This window comes from Eriocheir sinensis, chromosome 15 (genome assembly GCF_024679095.1).
Source record: "Eriocheir sinensis breed Jianghai 21 chromosome 15, ASM2467909v1, whole genome shotgun sequence".
NCBI classification, from domain to species: Eukaryota; Metazoa; Arthropoda; class Malacostraca; order Decapoda; family Varunidae; genus Eriocheir; species Eriocheir sinensis.
This window is the reverse complement of record NC_066523.1, coordinates 11258018-11280288: the sequence shown is the minus strand read 5'-3', so window position 1 is coordinate 11280288 and position 22271 is coordinate 11258018. Positions and strand designations below refer to the sequence as shown.

Genomic DNA, 22271 nt, shown 5'->3' with positions numbered 1-22271 from the left:
GAGTTTATGCAGAAAAAGACATATTTAAGGAAATAGTGAACGTGTTACTGACAAGGGCGGGAGACGCGGACTGGCTCTCTGTTTATGCCGTGACACAAAGAGCGAGGTACCAAAGCTATTCGCGTTGTATAATTACACGGAAGTTATTCTCTTTGTTCGCCTTCCCATATAGGTTTAAAATAACACACACACACGGATACTTGATGGACGTGTGTGTCTGTGTCTTGTTGAGCACGAGTACGAAGCTACGAAGTGCTTATATAATGGTGTCATGTGTGTGTGTGTGTGTGTGTGTGTGTGTGTGTGTGTGTGTGTGTGTGTGTGTGTGTGTGTGTGTTGGGGGGATCGGAGGGAGGAGGGAGGAGGAAACACTAACGCCCAAGTGATGTGTCGTGTTCAGCCGACGGTGTCCTGGGGGCGAGGCGGAGGGAGGAGGCGGGGAAGAGGGAGGAAGGTGTAAACGTTCATCAGGGGCCTCGACAAGGGCGCCTCCATCCCTTAGAGGTCCCTGGAGGGCGCGTGAGGAATGTACACTATCTCTAACCTTCCTTCTTTCCTCTTTACCTTCCTCCCATCCTTCTCTTTATCCCCCTAACTCTTTCATCTCACTTCTTCTTTCCTTACCTTGTTCTTCCTTACTGTCTATACATCCGTCGATTTATTCATCACCTTACCTTCCTTCTTCTCTCTGGGTAGGCGGTGGCTGAGTGGTAGCGTGCTGGGCCCACATTCACAGCGTGATGGACGACGCGGGTTCGAATCCCCACGCTACCACCTCGGATTTTTCAGTCACCGCCGAGTGGCTTAAAACTGGCCACATGCTGTCCTGAAGACCACCCATCAACCCGGACTCTAAAGGAAACCGTCCAAGTGAATCAAGAACGAGTTCCGGGAGCTGAGCCAAGAGAAGATGGCGCCACTATAAACACTTGCCTGCGCCATGACGGGCTAGGGGCGACTACCATCCAGGCCCCACAAGAAAGCCTACCGGCGCTATAGGCGTACACGTAAACAAACAAACAAACAAACAAACAAAAAAAAAAACTTCCCACCGTCCCTTCCTCTATTCCCTATTTCATCCATCCCTCTGCTCCTTCTCCCTCCACCTTATTCGTCCTTCCTGTCTCTTCATCCGTCCTTTTTTTCACCTCAGTACCTTCCTTCTTCCCTCTTTATCCCCTTCCATTCATCTCTATCCTTTCATCAATTAATACTTTTGCTTTCGTATATCTTCTTCCTTTTGCACCTTCCTCTTTCTATACTCTCACTACCTCCATACCTCCCCTCCTCACTCTCATCCTTCTTTCTGCTGTTCCTTCATTCCTCCCCTCACTACTTTCATAACTACCTGCATCCCTTTACTTTCCTTCGGTCTCCCTCTCTCTCTCTCTCTGTCTCCTTCTCTCATCCCTTCCACTTCTCGTCCCTCCATCTTGCCAGTCCTCTTCGTCTGTCCATACGTTCCTTTATTCATCTTCGTAACCTCGTCTCGTTGTCTCATGCCTCGCCCCTTTGCCTCGTTCCTCTCACTCCACCATCTATATCGCCGTTCCCTCTTCTTCCCTCTTTTTTTCATTTTTACTTTATTTTCATCCCCTTCGCCTCATTTAATTCTGTTCCTTTTCCTCCTCCTTCTCCCCTTCTTTCTCCTACCTCTTTCTCCTCCCTCTTATTGTTCTTGTTCTCGTTGTTTTACCTTTGTCCTTGTTCTTCTGGTTCTTGATTTTCTCTTTTTTTGTCTCTCCTTGTCGTTTATGTCCCTTACCTCGTCCTATTTTTGTTCTCAATTCTCATTTTGATTTCCCCATCGAAGTTGTCATCGTGCTTCTCCTTTTCCTCCTCTTCCTCCTCTTCCATATTCCCTCCTTTATCTTTTCTTTTCCACATCTTCCCTCTTCAAATTCATCCCCCCCCCCACCTTTTCCTCCTCCTCCTCCTCCGCCTCCTCCTCCTACACACTGCCGGTAGTGGGAGTGACACGAAAGGAACTGCCGTTTCTCCCTGTCTCTCCCTCCCTCCCTCCCTCCAGCCTCCTCCCTCCCACTCTCCCCTCCTCGCTACGCTCTCTTCCTTCCTTCTTTAAGAAGAAAAAAAAAAAAACTACCAACAAGTAACCTAATTCTGTTTCTAAACTTCGCCAACTTAGTTTGTTGACGTTGACAATTTTGCCGACTGCTCAATAACGGGGCGGCAAAAACAGGTTATTGAATAATTTACTTCTTCGAATATAATTAACCATTTGATGGGACATGTGACGCGCGGCTCGGCGGGGAAAGTTAGGAAATGCGCAGCGCCGTTGTCTAACTTTCACAATTACGCCGCCCAGGTAAAAAAATGTCGGCCTGATTTTTGGACGCGACTAAACACGGAGACTGACGAACCTCCAAACACATGTAAATATATACACGCAGAGTCGCCGGCGTTTGTGTTATGGTGACATGCGCTCACGAACTCTTGTACACACACACACACACACACACACACACACACACACACACACACACACACACACACACACACACGTATAGGAGTGTGTCTGACATGTTTTTTATTCTAACGAACCAAGGGCTAAACAAAAGTTCAATAAACATTTCCGCAACTCGTTGTATCCATAAAGACCGAAGAAGTTTCCAATTAAATAATGATCTAATCAACCCTCGGGCATGATGGTGATGATGAGGACGATAAGAATACCCCTACCTACTCCTGCCCGCTCCTCCACCTTTAACCACCATCACAGCCATCACCACACAACCTGCACCATCACCACCATTACTACCACTACTAACACCCACATCTCCATCACACCACTGCTCTCACCATCACCACCGCCGATGCGATGAGAGGTTATTGAAGTCCCCGCAAATTACAGCATTTTTTTTTACATATGTTTTGTTTCATTATATAATTTGAGGTAACTTTTTAATCTATTTTAGGAGCTCGATTAACTACTCCTGGGATATTTTTTGTTTTTGTTTTAATCGACGCCTTACATTTATGAATTATTTTTTTCCTCATATGTTTTATTTATCTGAATGACTTTCAAGTTGTTTCTAGAGTGTATTAGAACGCCTTCTCTATGAAGTTTTTATGCAAGTGGCATTTTGTTAATGTTATAACCATTTACTGCTGTTTCCGCTAGTTCAAGCATGTCACGGGCGTTAAGCCATGACGGAGGAGGAGGAGGAGGAGGAGGAGGAGGAAGAGGAGGAGGAGGAGGAGGAGGAGGAGGAGGAAGAGGAGGAGGAGGAGGAGGAGGAGGAGGAGGAGGAAGGAGCGGAGAAGTAACCCCCCCCCCCTCTACCACCACCTCCACCACCAACACCAGCACCAGCACACCTCCATCCACCACTTGGCCCGACACACCTGGATCATTACAATTAGAGCGCCCTCATAAATGGCTCTGCTATTGTTGTTGCAGCCTCCTCGCGCCCTCTCGCCCCCGCCCGGTCCCGGCTGGATATGGGCGCGCTAAGGGCCACGCGAGGGAGAGCAGAAGCAGGCGGAGGAAGGGGAAGGGGAGGAGGAAGAGGGGAATAATTACAAGAGGAGGAGGAGTAGCTGGAGGTGTAGGAAAGGGTAAATGGGAAATGGAGAGAAAGGGGAAGAGAGGAGGGCTGGAAGGGGGATAGAGAGAGAGATGAAGGAGATAGATGAAGAGTAACAGAAGGAGGAGGAAGATAGAGAGAGAAAAAGGGGATTGCTATAGATAGATAAAGGACAAGGAATAAACAGACGAGAAGGATAGATCATTAGGGAGGATGGAGGGAGAGACAGTGAGGACGAGGGTGAGGGTGAATGATAGTAAGGGTCAGGGTGAGGGGTGAGGGTCAGGGTGAAGGTGAGGGGGGTAGGGGGGAGGACTGAGTTTCATGCGTGTCTCAGAGGGACGTAACGATAACACTCCAAGGCCGACACGCCCATCACGCTGATAATAATGGCGGTGATGAGCGCGAGGAGGCCGAGGACGAGGACGAGGAAGGCAAGGGAGACGAGGAGGATAATGAAGACGAGGATGGGAAGGGAAGGGAGAGGAAGAGCAGCAAAAACAAGAGGAAGAGAAGGTAGAAAACAATGAGGAAGGTTGAGGGAGAAGCGTTATGAAGAGAAGAAGGAAGACGAGAACGGGAAAAGAAAGGAGAGGAAGAGTAGCAAGAACAAGAGGAAGAGAAGGTATAGAAAAAAAGGTATGAAGAGAAGGAAGACGAGAACGGGAAGGTTAGGGAGAGAAAGAGCAGCGATAAGAGATAGATAACGAGAACAGGATAGATAGTAACGATGATAGGAAGGTAAAACGAAAGGCAGTTTGGAGAGAAGGATAACAAGCAAGACAAAGACGAAAACGAGAGGAAGATGAAGAGCAATAGGAAGAGGAGGAAAAGAGAGATAACGAGGACAGAAAGACAGAGAGAAAGGAACGGTAAGAGAAGGAGAGGATACCAAAGACGAGGACGAGAGACAAAGAATGGGAAAAAAGGAAAAAGAAAAAGCAAGAGGAGGATACAGGCGAAGACGAGGAAGGAGGTAAAAAGGAAAAAGGAGGGAGAGAAGGACAATTATGTAAAAGAAAAGACCAGGAAAAAGACGAGAATTATAAACAAGAAGAGGAAGGAAGAGGAAAAAAAGATGGAGATAAGCTGATGAGAACGATAAGTAGAACATGAAAAAGGAAAAGGAGGAAGAGAAGAAAGAGGAAAAGACGAAAGGATAAGCTGAGAATGAGGTCGAGGAAGAGGACTACGAGGAAAAAGATGAGGAAAAAGATGAAAAGTCGAAAGAAAAAAGTTTGAATATGATGATGTGAAGAAGTGAGGTAGAGGAAGGATGTCATTGAGTGAATATATCTGGGAGCAAGTTTCGTGCGAGACGTTAACAAAAACTAATAAAAACCTTGGTGTTGTATGGCGGAAGAAGAGGAGAAAAAAAGAAAACAAAGTAGGGGGGGAGGGGAGCGGAAGGGAGGAGGGAAGAAAAAGAAAGGGAGGGAGAGGATCGATGTTAAGAGATTATACGGAAATAGAGATAGAGAGGAAAGGGAAATATAGGAAAGTAGAAAATATATGAAAAACAGCAGGAAAATATAAATATCAGAAGAAAGAAAAAAAGTGATAAAAAGGAGACTGATTCATCGCCTCGTGTTAGACTTTTCTTCTTACACATATAGAGAAAATAAAGATAAAAAAACAGTAGCAAAAGAAAAGTAGTCAAAATAAATGAAGACAACGTAGGAAACAAGAGAAAAATAGGTTTACTGAGCAGCGTGAGGAAGTAGAAATCTGAAAACTCTAAACTGGGCGTCAGAAAAAAAGAAACAAGAAAATAATAACATGCAAGTCTAAAAAAAAAGAAATAGGACGAGGAGATAAATTGTCCGACATGAACGCGAGTAACAGATGAGAGTGGAAATGAAGGAGAAGGAAGAGAAAGGAGGAGGAGGAGGAGGAGGAGGGGGATGAGGAGGAGGAGTGGAAGAAGAAAAAAATTGAGAGATGCAGAATAAAAGAAAAAAATTGAAGAAGAAAAAGAAGAAGACGAGAAGAGGAAGAGGAGGAAGAGGGGAAGGGATGAGAGAAGGATTGACGAGAAAGAAAGGGCAGAGATGAAGGCAAATTAGAGAAGAGAAACGAGTGAGATGAAGAGGAAGAAAAAGATGATGGTAAAGAATGACGGGAAGAAAGGATGGAAAGGAAGACAGGAACGAGAGGAGTTTACTTAAGGGAGAGGATCGAGAAGGCATGTGGGATAGAAAGAAGATAGGAGAGAGGAGAGAACAGATAAAATTGAAGAGGGAGAGAAACACTGACAAAGGATAAGGAAGGAATAGAAAGGGAAACATGAAAGAGCGAGAAAGAAAAGACAAAAAATACGGAGTGAAAGGTGACAGAGGAGGGAAGGGAGGTAAAAAAGACAGATAGAAAAAAGACAAACATGAGACAAACAAAAAGACAGACAGAAGCAGGAAGAAGGGGAGACTTGGAGACGGAGGACGAAGAAAGGAAGGATAGATATGGAGGGAGAGGCAAAGACAGAGAGACAGAGGAACGAGAGCAGGAAGACGGGATGAGAGAGAGGGAGAGGAAGGAAGGAGGGAGGGAAGGAGGAAGAAATGGAGAGGACAAGGATGGTTGCTCGGGCGGTACGAAGGGAGAGATAGGGAAAGAAGATAGGTGGAAGCAGGAAGACAGGAAGGAAAGAGGGAAGGAGGAAGAAGGACGGAGGGGAGAGGACTGGTGTTAGGGAGGGAGAAGGAGAGAAAGGGAGAGAGAGATGGAAGCAGGAAGACAGGAAGGAAAGAGGGTGGGAGGGAGGAAGAAGGAAGGAGGGGAGAGGACTGGTGTTAGGGAGGGAGAGGGAGAGATAGGGAGAGAGAGGTGGAAGCAGGAAGACAGGAAGGAAAGAGGGAAGGAGGAAGAAGGAAGGAGGGGAGAGGACTGGTGTTAGCGAGGGAGAGGGAGAGATAGGGAGAGAGGTGGAAGCAGGAAGACAGGAAGGAAAGAGGAAGGAGGAGGAAGAAGGAAGGAGAGGACTGGTGTTAGGGAGGAGAAGGAGAGAAAGGAGAGAGAGTTGGAAGCAGGAAGACAGGAAGGAAAGAGGGAAGGAGGAAGAAGGAAGGAGGGGAGAGGACTGGTGTTAGGGAGGGAGAAGGAGAGAAAGGGAGAGAGAGATGGAAGCAGGAAGACAGGAAGGAAAGAGGGAAGGAGGAAGAAGGAAGGAGGGGAGAGGACTGGTGTTAGGGAGGGAGAAGGAGAGAAAGGGAGAGAGAGATGGAAGCAGGAAGACAGGAAGGAAAGAGGGAAGGAGGAAGAAGGAAGGAGGGGAGAGGACTGGTGTTAGGGAGGGAGAGGGAGAGGGAGAGAGGGAAGTAGGAGAAACCATTTGCGCCCGAAGCGTGTTAATGAGGGGCCCCGGCAGCTGGCACCTCCGACACGGTAACATTCCCAGATATTCCCGCTACCCGCCAGCCGAGATGCTTCCCATGTGATGCTAATGCTAACTGACACCTCGAGATATTCCAACATGGCGACGACCCCCCCCCCCACCCCCCCTTACTCTTCCCCTACCCCCCTTCACTACCACTACCACCACCACTCCACCTCCATCCCCATAACCACTGTACAACCACTACTACGGTACCACTCTCACTGCCACTCTCACAGCCATGCCACCACGAACACCATCACTGCCATGGACTCGTTTAGTCGTTTACTACTACCGTCGTTATCATCATCATCATCATCATCACCATCGTCTGTGCCGTCTCCACCATATCACCGACAACTCTAGTACTACCAAAACCACCACTTCCACCACCACCATTGCTACCACTACCACCATCCACCCACCACCCATCACCACCATAATCATAACCACCACCCGACTACCACAACCACCACCCTCAAACACAAACCACCACCCTCATAATTGGTAACAGCACGCACCCACACCTATTTTGCCTACTATACTCTCACTTTCAACAACCACCTATCTGTCTATCTTCAGTAACATCCACCTCCACCACCAACCTTCCTCTCTTCCTTTCTCCTCCATCGTTCCTCCTCAACCTCACAACCACCATCATCACTACCGCCATTACAAGTCTTCTCCCTTCCTCCCGTATTGTCTGCTCCTCTCTCCTCCTCTCTCTTCACCTTACCACATCTTCACTCTTAGTCTTTCCCCTCATTCTCGTTTGACTGAAATACTGAAATTCTGAAGTACTCTCTCCTTCCTTTTTATTTTCTTCATACCTCTTCTCTCCCTTTTCCTTCCCTCTTCACCTTCCCACATCTTCAATCTCCCGACTCTCCTTCACTCCCAGCCTCTCCCCACATTCTCCTTTGACTGAAATCCTGGAATACATACGTCGCTGGCATATAAACTGTGAAAGGTAATCAGTGCACTGAGAGAACCTTCCCTCCTCCCTCCCTCCCTCCCTCCCTCCCTCCCAGTCTCTCCTGCAATAGCTCCTCCTCCTCTCATTCCTTCTCTTCCTCCTCCTCCTCCTCCTTTCGTTCCTCCCCCTCCTCCTCCCCTCCTCCTCCCCACCCCCCGACAGGTAATTAAGGACAGGAATGCATGGTGGAGGGAGCGATGCGACCCACTACCGCGACAGCACGACGTCCACGCTGCCTTGGTCTCTTTTTCACCTCCGTCCCTGTACTCCGCCGCGCCTCGCCTCGCCTCCTCGCTGGGTGATTGGTGCTCCTCCCCGCCAGCGTGTGCAGGTGACGTTCACTTACCTGTGTGCGCTCTGGCTGAGGTGTGGAGGAAGAGGAAGCGAGGGGGGGGGTGGAGGGGAAGATATCAAGGGGAGTATGGGAGGGGAGGAAGAGTGGAGCAGGAGAAAGAGGAGGAGAAGGAGGCTATAGTGCCAGACCAACTCGACTGCGTATGCAAATGAGATACAGGATGGCGCAGAAGGTACTCGACCAGCGTGTTAATCCTCTCTCAGAGTGTCACGCCCAAGATAATTAAATCCAATTTGTAGGATTACTCGGGCTGGGTGGAGGCTCCGGGGTGAAGAGGGCGGGGAAAGCTCCGGCGGGGAATGGGCGCTGCTGGTGATGGTGGGCGAGAATGGCGGCCAGGTCTTCGAGTTAGATTTTAATGGTTATAAATGGTAATGATTAGAACGGCGGCCTGTGTGGTGATTGGGGCCGCGCACAGGTGAACGGAAAGTAGGGGAGAGAGTGAGGGAGGGAGAGGAGGTAGGGAAGAAGGGTAGGTAGGCAAGAGTGGGAGACATGGAAGGGAGGCAGGGAGGGAAGGTGGCGTTGGGTGGGGGACTCCAGCCAAGCGGAGAGGACAAGCACGAATTTGGTCTGATTGAGGATAATTTCATGAACGTCCCCGGAGTGAGTCTGGCGGAGGCGCTGCATAATTTTGGAAAGAAAAACCCAACCCGAGGGAAGACAAGCCATATACACTGAAGTTCCGATAAAACACTGGCTTTTCCTAGACAAATCTAAATTAATTTCTCCCTGTCGTCGCTAGCTCTCTCCTCTCCTCCTCCTCCTCCACCTTTTCCTCTTGCCTCTCCTCCGCCTTCCTCCTTCCCTCCCGATAACAAGAAAGAGTCGGAGCAACAAGCCACGTAACATAAGCAAGCCTCCATTCTTTCGATTTTTCCCCCGTCTGAGTTGTGGCCCCAGAGGCAACAACTTGTAATGGGATATGTAAATCAGTCACCACATATTTGTAGGATGTTCCGTCCGACGCTGCCAAGATGGTGCCCGTCTGTCTGTGTGCGGGTTTCTCTCTCTCTCGCTCTCTTTCTCTCTCTGGTTCTGGCTCTGTGTTTGTGTTGGGAGGGGGGTTGTGTGTATGTGTGTGTGTGTGTGTGTGTGTGTGTGTGTGTGTGTGTGTGTGTGTGTGTGTGTGTGTGTGTGTGTGTGTGTGTGTGTGTGTGTGTGTGTGTGTGTGTGTGTGTGTGTGTTATTATTATTATTATTATTATTATTATTATTATTATTATTATTATTATTATTATTATTATTATTATTATTATTATTATTATTATTATTATTATTATTATTATTATTATTATTATTATTATTATTATTATTATTATTATTATTATTATTATTATTTCATGCTTTTTTTTCTCTCCTAGCCTTTAGTTTCCGTATAGGGGGACTTCTTACTTCCAGATTCAAGTGCCTCGGGCAAAATTATGACTTAGTGAGGGATCGACTGAATCTGTTGCTTGCTCTTTGTCCCCGAGGTTGTGAATGAGCAAGTGGACCAGGAAATAATTGTGTCGATAGGCGAGTGAATGAGTGATTAGGTAAATAGAGGAGCTTATTGCATAGTTGAGGAAGGAAAGAAACTTGTGGATGAATTCGTACGGCTCACGCGGTGCTTTACTTAGAGTGGGCTTCGAATATGGTATTTAGCACCTAATTAAAGGGTGTTTTAACTGCCTTTCCTTATACCTTTATTTTTAAACAATTTTTGCCTCGTCTCGTCATTCTAAACTTTTATGTCATATTTCTTTAAATTTAAGGCTTGGCGTACACGACTTTGTTATACATAAAACTTACACCAGACAACACTCACCACCTACTTAGGGTTGTTATTAAATTAATGGGTGAGGGAATGAATGACATAGATAAATCTGAATGGCTGTCAGAGGGTAACTTGGAAGTCATCACCTGACCATTAACACTCATGACTAAATGGAGGACGGTGCATCAGGCTTCCTTTTTTTTTTTCAAAGATGGAGATCCAGTCACTTACAGCCATGACTGCGGTGACAATGGCTTTATTTGTGGCTGTATTTGCAAGGTCCAGATAACATTATTCTATTTGTTATTCCATCTTACCTTACCGTATCATTAAAGGCACACATTAAATTACGGGGGAGGCTCTCATTGTGATCCTTGTGGCTGTAAATATGTCTGTCCGTATGTTCCAGCAAATACGTGTGCCTTTCTTAGTTCATTTCACCGTAACTAGACTAGAATTAGCTTATATATTGGCATTGCTACTAAAACTACATGGGTTCTTCATATCTTAGTTGGACACGCGCGTCACTGGTGCGTAGCAAGAGGAGGAGGAGGAGGAGGAGGAGGAGGAGGAGGAGGAAGAGGAGGAGGGTGGCGTCCGCTGTGTACTAGTGTGGACGGCTTCCAGTATCTGCCTTCACAAATCTTTTCTGGGCGTTGCCATTCCAGCGGTGTGCCCGGCGCGGCCTTATCCGTCATCCCTTTATGGGCAGGCTGTCGGCGGCTGACAATACACGTTTTCAGCGGCTCATATGCGTCACCCCGAAGGACAGGTTTAATAGCCCGCACATTAATCTGTCCCGTCGATATCATATATTCAAGTGGCGTTTTACATGTTATGACCAATACTCACGAAATTACCACAAACCCACAAAACTTCCGGAAATTTTCACTTACAACGGGCAGTGCGGGGAGGCGGGGCGGGCGAGGCTCTCCGCCCTTGGGTTCCGCGGGCCGAGGGTCGGAGTCGAGGGGTGCCGGTCTCTCGTGTTACGCCCCTCTCGCTCGGCTCCTGAAAAATGAAGAACAACAATAAATCTGGGACGGACTGGCAAATAAAATGTAAATGAGAGACGCTCAATCTGTGAAAATTTATCGCTAGCCATTACCCAGTTTGTCAATGGCGCTCTCTCTCTCTCTCTCTCTCTCTCTCTCTCTCTCTCTCTCTCTATTTTGTATTTTTTATGGTTCCTTTTCTCACAGGCGTTTCCTCCATAGCTACTTTACGCCGTCTGCTGTCTGTTTATTTCATCACATTTGTTATTTCCATTATTAATTGCTGAAATCTTAGTTAATCACGTTTGTTATCATTGTTATTAATCCGTAAAATTTCTGCCATGCTCATCGCTAGCCCCGAAATCCTTTTTATATTTACTCCTTTGTATTTAAGGCATTTGCGTCTCGTTGATCGTTTTTTCGCTGTGTTGTATTGCAGTAAATCACGTTCGTTAAGTTGTTTGTTAAGTTATTGAGTCATGTTCGTGCAGCCTCTATGTTCATCGTTAGCCTACCGGTGGTTCTGTCCCTCATCTCAGCTGTCTTTGTCTGCTGCTGCCGCTGTTAACTGCCCTTTATTTCGTATTCCTCCTCATTCTCTCTCTTCTCCTCTCTCTTCCTCCCCTAATATCTTATGTATCTCACGTACTCTCCCTCCTTCCATCCCTCCATCCCGCTCTCCTCCTTCCATTTCTTTCCCTTTGGCCGTTCAGCTTATCTCCTTTGTCACTTTGTACTCTTCTCTTCCCTTTCCTTCCATTCCATTCCGTTTCCTTCCCCTCCTCGCCCATTCCCTTCCCTGTACTCTTCCCTTCCCTTTCCTTCCATTCCATTCCGTTTCCTTCCCTTCCTCGCCCATTCCCTTCCCTGTACTCTTCCCTTCCCTTTCCTCCACTCCATTCCGTTTCCTTCCCTTCCTCGCCCATTCCCTTCCCTGTACTCTTCCCTTCCCTTTCCTCCACTCCATTCCGTTTCCTTCCCTTCCTCGCCCATTCCCTTCCCTGTACTCTGCCCTTCCCTTTCCTTCCATTCCATTCCGTTTCCTTCCCCTCCTCGCCCATTCCCTTCCCTGTACTCTTCTCTTCCCTTTCCTTCCATTCCATTCCGTTTCCTTCCCCTCCTCGCCCATTCCCTTCCCTGTACTCTGCCCTTCCCTTTCCTTCCATTCCATTCCGTTTCCTTCCCCTCCTCGCCCATTCCCTTCCCTGTACTCTTCCCTTCCCTTTCCTTCCATTCCATTCCGTTTCCTTCCCTTCCTCGCCCATTCCCTTCCCTGTACTCTGCCCTTCACTTTACTTCCATTCCATTCCGTTTCCTTCCCCTCCTCGCCCATTCCTTTCCCTGTACTCTGCCCTTCTCTTTTCTTCCATTCCATTCCGTTTCCTTCCCCTCCTCGCCCATTCCTTTCCCTGTATTCTGCCCTTCTCTTTTCTTCCATTCCATTCCGTTTCCTTCCCTTCCTCGCCCATTCCTTTCCCTGTATTCTGCCCTTCTCTTTTCTTCCATTCCATTCCGTTTCCTTCCCTTCCTCGCCCATTCCCTTCCCTGCACTCTGCCCTTCCCTTTCCTTCCATTCCATTCCGTTTCCTTCCCTTCCTCGCCCATTCCCTTCCCTGCACTCTGCCCTTCCCTTTCCTTCCACTCCATTCCGTTTCCTTCTCTTCACACCCCTTTTTTTCCTCCCTCCCTTCCTCGTTCATTTCCTTCCCCCTCCTTCCCCTTCCCCTCCCCATCCTTTCTCTTTCCTTCCCTCCCCTCCTTTCCTCTTTCCTTTCTTCCCTTCACCATCCCGTCCCATTCTTCTTCTTGCCTTTCCTTCCCTCATCATCCTTTCCTTTCCCTCCCTTCCTAACCCCTTCCCTTCCCTTCCCTTCTTTTGTCTTCCTTTCCCTTCCCTTCCCTTCTTTTCTCTTCCCTTATCACCCTCCCTTCCCTTCTCTTCCTTTAATTCCCTTCCCTTCTCTTCCTTTAATTCCCTTCCCTTCCCTTCCCTTAATTCCCTTTCCTTCCCTTCCCTTAATTCCCTTCCTTTCCCTTCCCTACTCTTCCCTTCCCTTCATTTCTCTTCCCTTATCACCTTCCCTTCCTTTCTCTTCCCTTATCGCCTTCCCTTTCCTTCCCTTATCGCCTTCCCTTCCCTTCCCTTCCTTTCCCTTCCCTTCCCTTCCCTTCTCTTCCCTTCCTTTCATTTATCTTCCCTTATCATCTTCCCTTCCCTTCCCTTCCCTTCCCTTCCCTTCCCTTCCCTTTTCTCCCTTCCTCACCCCTCTCCTCGTATTCCTTCCCTTCCTCACCCTTCCCTTCCCTCTCCTTCCCTTCCCTTTCACATCCTCACATCCAACTTGACTCCTGACCAACTTCTCTCCCCACACTCCTCCTCCCTCTCCACAAACTTCCCTCCCTTGCCAAACTCCCTCCCAACCTTCCCCTCCCTCAGGGTCTTCAGCCCCCTTCTAAGACGTTCCTCCCCATCCCCTTCTCCCCTCTCTCTCCCCTCCTGCTTCCCCTTTCCCTTTGTTTAGATGCCGAGGTGCCGGAGGTCAGTTAGTCTGTTCGTCTGTGTGTTCGTATATGCATGTTTGTGTGTGACTTTGTGTGTTTGTATGTTTATTCGTTCGTTTGTGTTTGCTTTTTTGTGTGTGTGTGTGTTGTGAAGTGGGTTTGTTGCGTAAATGTAAGTCAAATCAATACAAACCTTGCGGCACTTGTATATTTCTTCTCGAATGGCAAGTAAGTCTGGGTGTAAATCATATCACTCAAATTTTGCTTTAGGAGAGACAAAAATATATGGAAAACTTGCAACATATGTGTGCCTTTGAAGTACGTAACGCCGTGCAGGCAAGATAGTTTACTCGGATTTCAGTTTAATATCGGTGGTGACAACAAACATATGCACCACAAAGGAACGTCACCACCAACAAAGACGAAACAAGTAAGGAGAAATAATATGGTCGCCAGCTGTTCTCGGCTTAAAACTCAATAAAATCAAAACAACAACTACAATATAACCCAAAGCAGAATGTACAGTATTAATCTCAGTCTGCTCTCAGCGTCCTTAACAGTCGACAGGAGGTTTAGTGAGTCGCCACCTCTCCCGTTTGCGAGGCACGGAGAGGCAGGAAAGCAGGCAGGTAGACAGACAGGTAGGGAGGCAAGCAAGCAGGCAAGCAGGACGGCAGGACTCAGGAGGCCGACAAAAGCACCATCCTCTCCATCTTCACCATTCTCATCTTCACCATCTTCACCATTCTCATCATCCTCTCCATCTTCACCATTCTCATCTTCACCATCTTCACCATTCTCATCTTCACCGTCTTCACCATTCTCATCTTCACCATTCTCATCTTCACCATCTTCACCATTCTCATCTTCACCGTCTTCACCATTCTCATCATCCTCACCATCTTCACCATTCTCATCTTCACCGTCTTCACCATTCTCATCATCCTCACCATCTTCACCATTCTCATCTTCCTCATCTTCCTCACCAGACACTCCTTCGTCCTCACTCTCCCGCTCGGTCCTCGTTCCTCCTCCGCCGGATTAATCTTCGCGGCGCGGAGTACATTTGTCACCTTGAAAACGTCCCACGCACGTAACTCAGCCAAAGTAAAAACCAATCAGCAGCAGCGGCGCCCTGACGATCCTCGGCACCCAGCGGCGGCCAGAGAGACACGGGGAGATGGAGCCGGTGAGATAAAATACAGCCCTCCCCCAATCTTGTGCCCGGAGGCTCAATTTGTTGAGGTGGGTGTCTGTATCCAATTTTCAGGGCCTTGGAAGTGAGGGGCTTAAGGGAGGTGAAAGATGAGATCCTGGAACACTTTCAGATGAGCGCCTTTCCGAACGCTCTCCCTCTCTTCCAATTGAGCTAGTCTGGGGCCGCTCGGCAGGTCTGTTACGGGGATGCTGTTACCGGGAGAGAAATATATGTAGAACTGGAACACTCACCTCCACGCTCATACACCCGCGCGGAGATGAAAGACAGTCCCCGCCAGTAGAGCCGCGGAGGTGAAAAGGACGAATTTCTCTGGGAAACAAGATCCGTCCAGATCGTGACACTTGGAAATGCTATTTGTGGAGGTGCGAGTAGGAGAAAGGTTCGGCTTACTTATTATATTTCTTTTCCTGTGCAATAAACTTAAGGGGGGAATTAGATTCACCCGTATTTTTCGGTGCGGACGCGAAGCATTTGACGGAATGGTGGTGCTGGTGGTGGTCGTGATGAAGTCTGCTGTAGCTGTTGCTGCTGCCCGACGCGACGCCAAAACACAACAACACACTCTCCACCGTAATTTGCGTCGCCTCGAGAGTCAACACAGTACAGTTTGACACAAGTTTCCGGAAATATATCGCTCACCGCTAAAGACCCAACGACCTGAAAATTGCCGTCACTTGGGGGAAAGAGGGAAAGGAGAGCGGGGAGGGGGGCGGGTGTTAGGTCGGGGCGGAAGAGGAGTAAATATGTCGTTGAAATGGAGATCGGAAATATGATTAAGACGAGTGTTAGAAGTTAATGAAGTGAGTGTATTGCCGCAGGATTAGCTAACAAGCCTAAACTCAATCACGCGGCCACAACTCCAACAAAGCGGGCGGAATCTCAGCAAGGCAAACACACGCACAACAAAGCCGCTTTAAGCTGTCATAACTTTGGCACAACAGCGGTGAGCTCGCCGCCGCCTCGCAGTGACAGCGAGACACTCATGCACTCTCGCCTCTGCTGCACCGAAAATTAAACACGTCATTGCCGTCGGGGTGAAGGGACGTAATATAAGATATTAATGCACAGGCTGCTAACACCTTCCAAGGCCCCGCGCCAGGAGACGGAAGGAAATTTGAAGCTGCTTGTGGGCTTATAATTGTGACCTGCAACCTCACGAAGGGCAGATGTGCTCAAACTCGCTCATGGCACGGCTTCCTCTGGGCGTGTCGCGGACCTGCAGCGGTGCCCTTACAAGGGCTTGTCGTGGGTAGAGCAGCAGGAGGGCGGACGGCGCCGCGAGAGGCCTCATTGCCACTCTCACCGCCTCTCCAACACACCCGACACATTTTTCTCCTGGTGGTGTCGTCCACTGCTGCCGCCGATCGTGTTGCCTCGGGGCGGGGTCAAAAGGTTCGTCATAGAGGACCTTTTCTTCAGTTTTGCTTTAATTCTTGTAAACGAAGATGTCTAATCCATGGAGCCATAACGTTGCTAATACTATTTATAAATGCAAGGATTTCACTCTACCATCCGAGTGAGCTTCGGGACGCAGGCTGGTGATCGATTGTGGCACAGCTAAGTCGTGGAATTTATTGGCAAAGTCATTACCGAGAGTTAGTACGGGATTGCACCTGTTCGGGGCGCGGCAGACACACGCATCAATACGCGGCCGGTAATCCCCGCCTGTTGCCTCTGTCTGCCACGCCGGCTTCCCGCTGCTCCTTCCGAGGCGTCCTGCACACCCTGCCTCGTCACTTTTCCTGTGCCGTCGTGCATCCTCTGCCTCCCTCCTTCCTCGCCTCACTCTCCATCATCCCTTCCACGACAGTTCCCAAACCATTTTCTTTTTGTGCCTCCATCGCCGTCGCCAGCCACCCGCCCCTCTCTTTCCCCTCCCGTGCACTCCAAAAGCCGATACTTCGAATGCCATCGATTGCTTCAAGTCGGGCAGAGGCTTTGGCGTAATTGATAAAGACTTATGGGTTTTCGTAATGCGTGAAATATTACCGATGTCTGCTGCTGCCAAATTTGAGCGAGGTGTTGGAGTGAGCGAACGAGTGACTAGCGGCAAAGCGGACACGCCCTCGTCCTTACAAGAGCATGGAGGACTGACGACCTGAAAAACAGCTAACGGGGCCGGATGTAGCCTGGGCGAGACAGCGGGTAACACCTGCTGCAGGCCCCGCCGTCTGGATGCTTGCTCAGGGCTGTGAAGTCTTCAGAGGCATTACACATCTGCTGTCCCGTGACTGTTCAGGCGGATGAAATTTTCTTTTATTTTCTTACTCGTTGATACTTATTTCATCAAAGGTCGGGGTACTTCGTTCCTGAGCATGCACGTCTTTATTTTTCGGCAAGTGTTTTCGGCACTCTTGCCATTTCATTCGGGTCATCGACAACTTAGGCGCAATTCCTTTCATGTGGTCCTGTATAAATGTCTTACCGTGTCAGTTCTATCAAAAAAACATACTACTGACTTATTTTAGACACGTTTTGCCACATATTTTGGGCTAACCCAAGCGAATAGTCAATGCAGTGAAAATGCAAACCTCTCCCCCCAGAATGCCGAAGATTCTCAAAATACGTGAACTGTGTCGGCGCCTGACAGTCCACATGCCCCAGAGACACTCACCATCGCTCACACAGGATCGCTCAGTCTGCGCGTCACCGTCCGCCGCTGGCTTAGCTCGGAGCCTGTATACTTACTTAACAGTGACGTCTGAGCCATCAACATCCGGTGATCACATCAGCCTTTTGTGGTAAACTGATGTATACTGAGAAATCCGATCATGACACTGAACTAGCTATGTGCCTCACAGACGGCGCGAGAAATGTGATGAGTGATCAGTCGGTGTTTTTTATTGTTTTTTTTTTTGTTTGTTTGTTTATTTATTTATTTATTCTTTTTTTTTGTGTGTGTTCTTGTATCGGAAAACAGAGCATGCTTAGGTTCTCATGATGGCTCGTAGCCTGAAGAGATTCTCAAGATAATCACACTCCTTGCCTCTTGGAATTACTGGTTCTCGGACATTCGTTTGTAGCATAATTTTTCCTTAGTTTATATCCGATGTTTCTAAGAATGCGTTTTTATGACAAACATGGTGACCTCAGTAACACACCAAGTATTGGAATTTGAGATTTAATGTTTTAGAAAAAAAAAAAAAAACATGATAGATAAAGATGGAATGAAGGACTTTTCGTAATCAAAATGTTATGATTGTTCATTATTACCTTTTATTTAGTATGTGAACTAGATGATGATTCGTTCTATAAAGCCTCATGGACACGCAATAGGTGAGGAAGACATGTATATAAAGGTGATATCCCCGTCATCCAGGCGTGCATGTTAGGCTGCCGCGTGTCCTGCCCACACCTGGCCCTGACAACATATGACGAACGACGTGTCCCCGGCGTCGCCTTGTCTTTGGGTCCGCAGCGCACCGTTCCTGGGGAGGGGAGAGCGGGGAGCGTAGAGGGAGGTGAAGGATTTGGAAGAAAAAAAATGGGCAGGAGAGGGAACAAGAACAGGAGAGGAAGGGAGCAGAACAGGGGAGTGGTAACTTGGGGACTCAAGGGGAGCAAGAAAATGAGGGGAGATGAACCAGGGGCAAAGGGAACGTGGGAGGCGGCAAGACTGGGGAGGGGGGGAGCGACAGGTTGGAGTCGAGGAGCGAGGGAGCAGGTAAACAGCAGGAGAGCGGCGCGGCGGGCAAACACTGAGGGGCTGTGGACATGACTCGCCCCCACCCCTCGCCCCCCGCTGGGAATGTTTTATGCAGGAATTTCTTAAGAGAAAGATTTGTTTAATAACGAATCGTCCTGTCGAGCCTTGCAGGGACATGGACGATCATAATGCCTCTGTTTGTGGACAAGAAATTCTTTGTCAAGTATTCTCCTATTCAAGACTTCGTCCGCCGACACTTCAATAAAAGGATTTGAGAAACTGCAATTAACAAATCACACATGCGTCCGACACACTTTTACTGTTTTATGTCCGCAGATGTCTTCAGCGCCGCCGAAAATATCTTTTTGAAAATATAAGGAAAAAAGTGTGTCGAGACAGAGAAAGAAAAGGCAACGACATTTCTGGACGAATTCCTCCGTTCCAGCGTTTGGCTTTGCATGAATGGTCCTCGATTTTCCTGAAATGATGGAGTGATGTGGAGTCTGTCCCGGGGAACGTATTGTCGGCGTCCTCACATATTAAAGGCGCACACAGGAGGGAACAATGGCCTAATGATACATGTTAATGCGGACGCTTCTTGCCTGCCACCTACACCAGCGGCGAGAAGATACGTGTGCGTGTGTATGTGAGTATATTATATATCTATATCTATTTATCTGTCTGTCTATCTAAATGAGAGAGAGAGAGAGAGAGAGAGAGAGAGAGAGAGAGAGAGAGAGAGAGAGAGAGAGAGAGAGAGAGAGAGAGAGAGAGAGAGAGAGAGAGAGAGAGAGAGAGAGAGAGAGAGAGAGAGAGAGAGAGAGAGAGAGAGAGAGAGAGAGAGAGAGAGAGAGAGAGAGAGAGAGAGAGAGAGAGAGAGAGAGAGACCGACCGACCTTGCGAGACCTTTCCACTGGCGTATCCCAGTATCGAAATGGATGTCGATCAAAGTCAATAACATTAAACTGGTGCATCTGCGACTTTCCTGCACGAGTAACTCAGGCCCTGAATGTGACAACCATTTCCTTTGATACACGGCTCCGCCATTTTGGTGTTCTGCCACGCCAAAGCCGTTGCTAAGCCAGCCAGTGAGCACTCAACCGGCGGCCAGTTAGGCAGCCAGTCTTCGTGTCAGCCAGCTGACTGGTCATTGTCAGTCATTTATGCGTCACTCAATCATTGTGGCAATAACAAATCGTTAGTTATTTTGTCAGGCACCAGAGCTGACCATTCAGACAGCCGTGGTGACGACCTTGGCAGTCAGGCAACAGGCCAGCATACTTGCAAATGAATATCACAAGATGGCAGTCAATCGTCCATGCATCAGCCCGACTACCAGTCCGCCAACCAGTCAACCCCTTGTTAATTAGCAGACAATCAGCTAGATCAAACCTGATTTTTTCTAGTTTCTAGCTGGTTAGCCCGTCAGCCAGCTAGACAGCTAAGCAGTCACCCAGAAAGTCAGCAAGATGAATTAATAAATCACACTCGCTCTGCAACTCAATGAGACAGTACATGATGACTCATGGATGATGGATGAGAAGAAGAAGGAAATACGAGAGAGAGAGAGAGAGAGAGAGAGAGAGAGAGAGAGAGAGAGAGAGAGAGAGAGAGAGAGAGAGAGAGAGAGAGAGAGAGAGAGAGAGAGAGAGAGAGAGAGAGAGAGAGAGAGAGAGAGAGAGAGAGAAGTAATACTGGCCTTAAACGACCCCCGGGGGAATGATTGAAGAGGATGAGCTTAAGACAACTTAGTAAGAAAATAGAAGAAAAAAAAGATAATGAAGGAAGAAAATGGGAAAAACAGGAACACACTTGAAGGTAATCTGCACCTCAATTAAAGAAAAGTTAGATAAAGTTGACAGAGGTAAAAAGGAGGATTAGGAGAAGGGTAGTAAGAAGATGGGGATGAAAAGAACATGGAGAAAAGGAGAAAAATAGAAAGATAGGTTAGAAAAGGAAAAGCTAGGGGTGGAAAATGGGAAGGAGCTGAACGGAATAGTCAGAAAGGGAGGAGGAGGAGGAGGAGGAGGAGGAGGAGGAGGAGGAGGAGATAGATGGCGAATCAGGATGGGGAAGAAGACGAAGATGAGAAAGAGATAGAGATAAGGAAAACTAAATTCGCCAACTGACAGACACACATCCATATATAGACATACAGACAGATAAACAGATAGACAATCAAAAAGAAGAGACAAAAGAAATCGATGAAGAGAACAAAAAAGTAGGAAGAGGAGAACAAAACAGAGAAAAGAACGCAGCCAAAAAAGAAAAAGCAATCAAGAAAAGAATTGTAGACACAGAAAAGCGGAGACGACAAAAAAAACAAAACATAAAGAACACACAACAAAACCCGATACAACAGGAAAAACATCGAGAGAAATACAAAAAAACAAGTAAAAATGTTAGAAAAAGAACAAAAAGGCAAAGAAAACGAGGAATTCCGTGATGTAGAGACGCCGCGGCATGATTACTCGGCAACATTAGAAAACGTTTATGAGGCAAGAGGGTGAAGTAAGAGGTGTGGAGAGGTGTGAGAAGCTCCGCGTTGAGAGAATGAAATGTGAGGGGAGGGAGGGAGGGAGGGAGGGAGGTTTGGGGCAAGGGAGGGAGGAAGGGTTGGAAAGAGTTAAGGTGGTGAGGGGTCGCGCTCTCTTGAAGAATCAAAGAACGAGGTGGAGAGAGAGAGAGAGAGAGAGAGAGAGAGAGAGAGAGAGAGAGAGAGAGAGAGAGAGAGAGAGAGAGAGAGAACACACACACACACACACACACACACACACACACACACACACACACACACACACACACACACACACACACACACACTAACTCCTCCCCACCCCCACGCACACTAACACCCCCCACCCCCACCCCCACCCCCCTCCTCCGTCCCCCAACCCACTCCAAACAAAACAGACAAAAAACGAGATGCGAGGTCAAAGAACAGAGGGAACGGGCGGACGGACGGGAGAGAAAGGGCAGGCAAGCAGGCAGGTTGGCAGGTAGGAAGGCAGGCAGGTTGGGAGGCGGGGATGCAGGCGGGCGGGCGGATAGCGAGCAAGCAAGCGAAGAGGAGGCGGCGGCGGCGGAGACGGGGAAGGAGGCGGTGAAAGGTGAGGGTCCTGAGGGATGAGTGGCGGCTCCCGACTCACGGTGGCCCAGATAACAACGTTACGGCGGGCCCCGGCGTCCCCGCGCGGCGCAGGGGAGATGGCGGCTCCTACAAATTAGATAAAAGATGGATTTGCTACCTGAGGGATGCTGGGCCGTGTTTGCCTCTCTCTCTCTCTCTCTCTCTTCTTCCTCCGTCTCTCGCTTGTTTGCCCTTCGTTACTCACTCACTCTCTCACTCCACTCTTTCTCCTTGGCTCGCTCAGTCTCATTCACTCACTTTTACTCCCATTCACTCACTACTCTGCCCCAATTCAGGTGTTCTTTACTCGCCTTGTCGCTTTTTGGCTCACTCATTCACTCATTTCATTACTCGTGAATACACACACATGCTCCCCTTACTACTACTGTTACTACTACTACTACTACTACTACTACTACTACTACTACTACTACTACTACTACAGCCACAACTTAACACCATCCCTCACCTACACCATCTCCACTACACCCACCACTACTACCACCACCATCACCAGCACTCTATCGACCAGCAGGACCTTACCACACCCACCACCACCACCTGCACCACTACCTGCACCACCTCCACCACCTCCGCTTGGCTCACGACGCAACATATCCCCGGGAAAGGCTGGAGCCGAGCAACAAGGAGATGCCATTAATAATTGTGAGCAACTGGCTGTAGGATATTATAGGGGCCTTGTGCTGTCCCCCTTCCCTCCCCCCCCGACCCCCGGCTCCCCCCTCACGTTTCTCAGGGCTTCTCTTTAGG

The 22271-nt window shown here is 48.3% G+C and overlaps 1 long non-coding RNA gene across 2 annotated transcripts in view; it reads right to left on the bottom strand.

Moving 5' to 3' along the window:
- Positions 1-22271, bottom strand: part of LOC126998898 (uncharacterized) — a 160249-nt gene that overhangs the window by 40942 nt on the left and 97036 nt on the right. For both annotated transcript variants that reach the window (XR_007753064.1, XR_007753065.1), the window contains one exon: positions 10905-11019. This is a non-coding gene — a long non-coding RNA (uncharacterized LOC126998898). The remainder of the gene's footprint in view (positions 1-10904; positions 11020-22271) is intronic.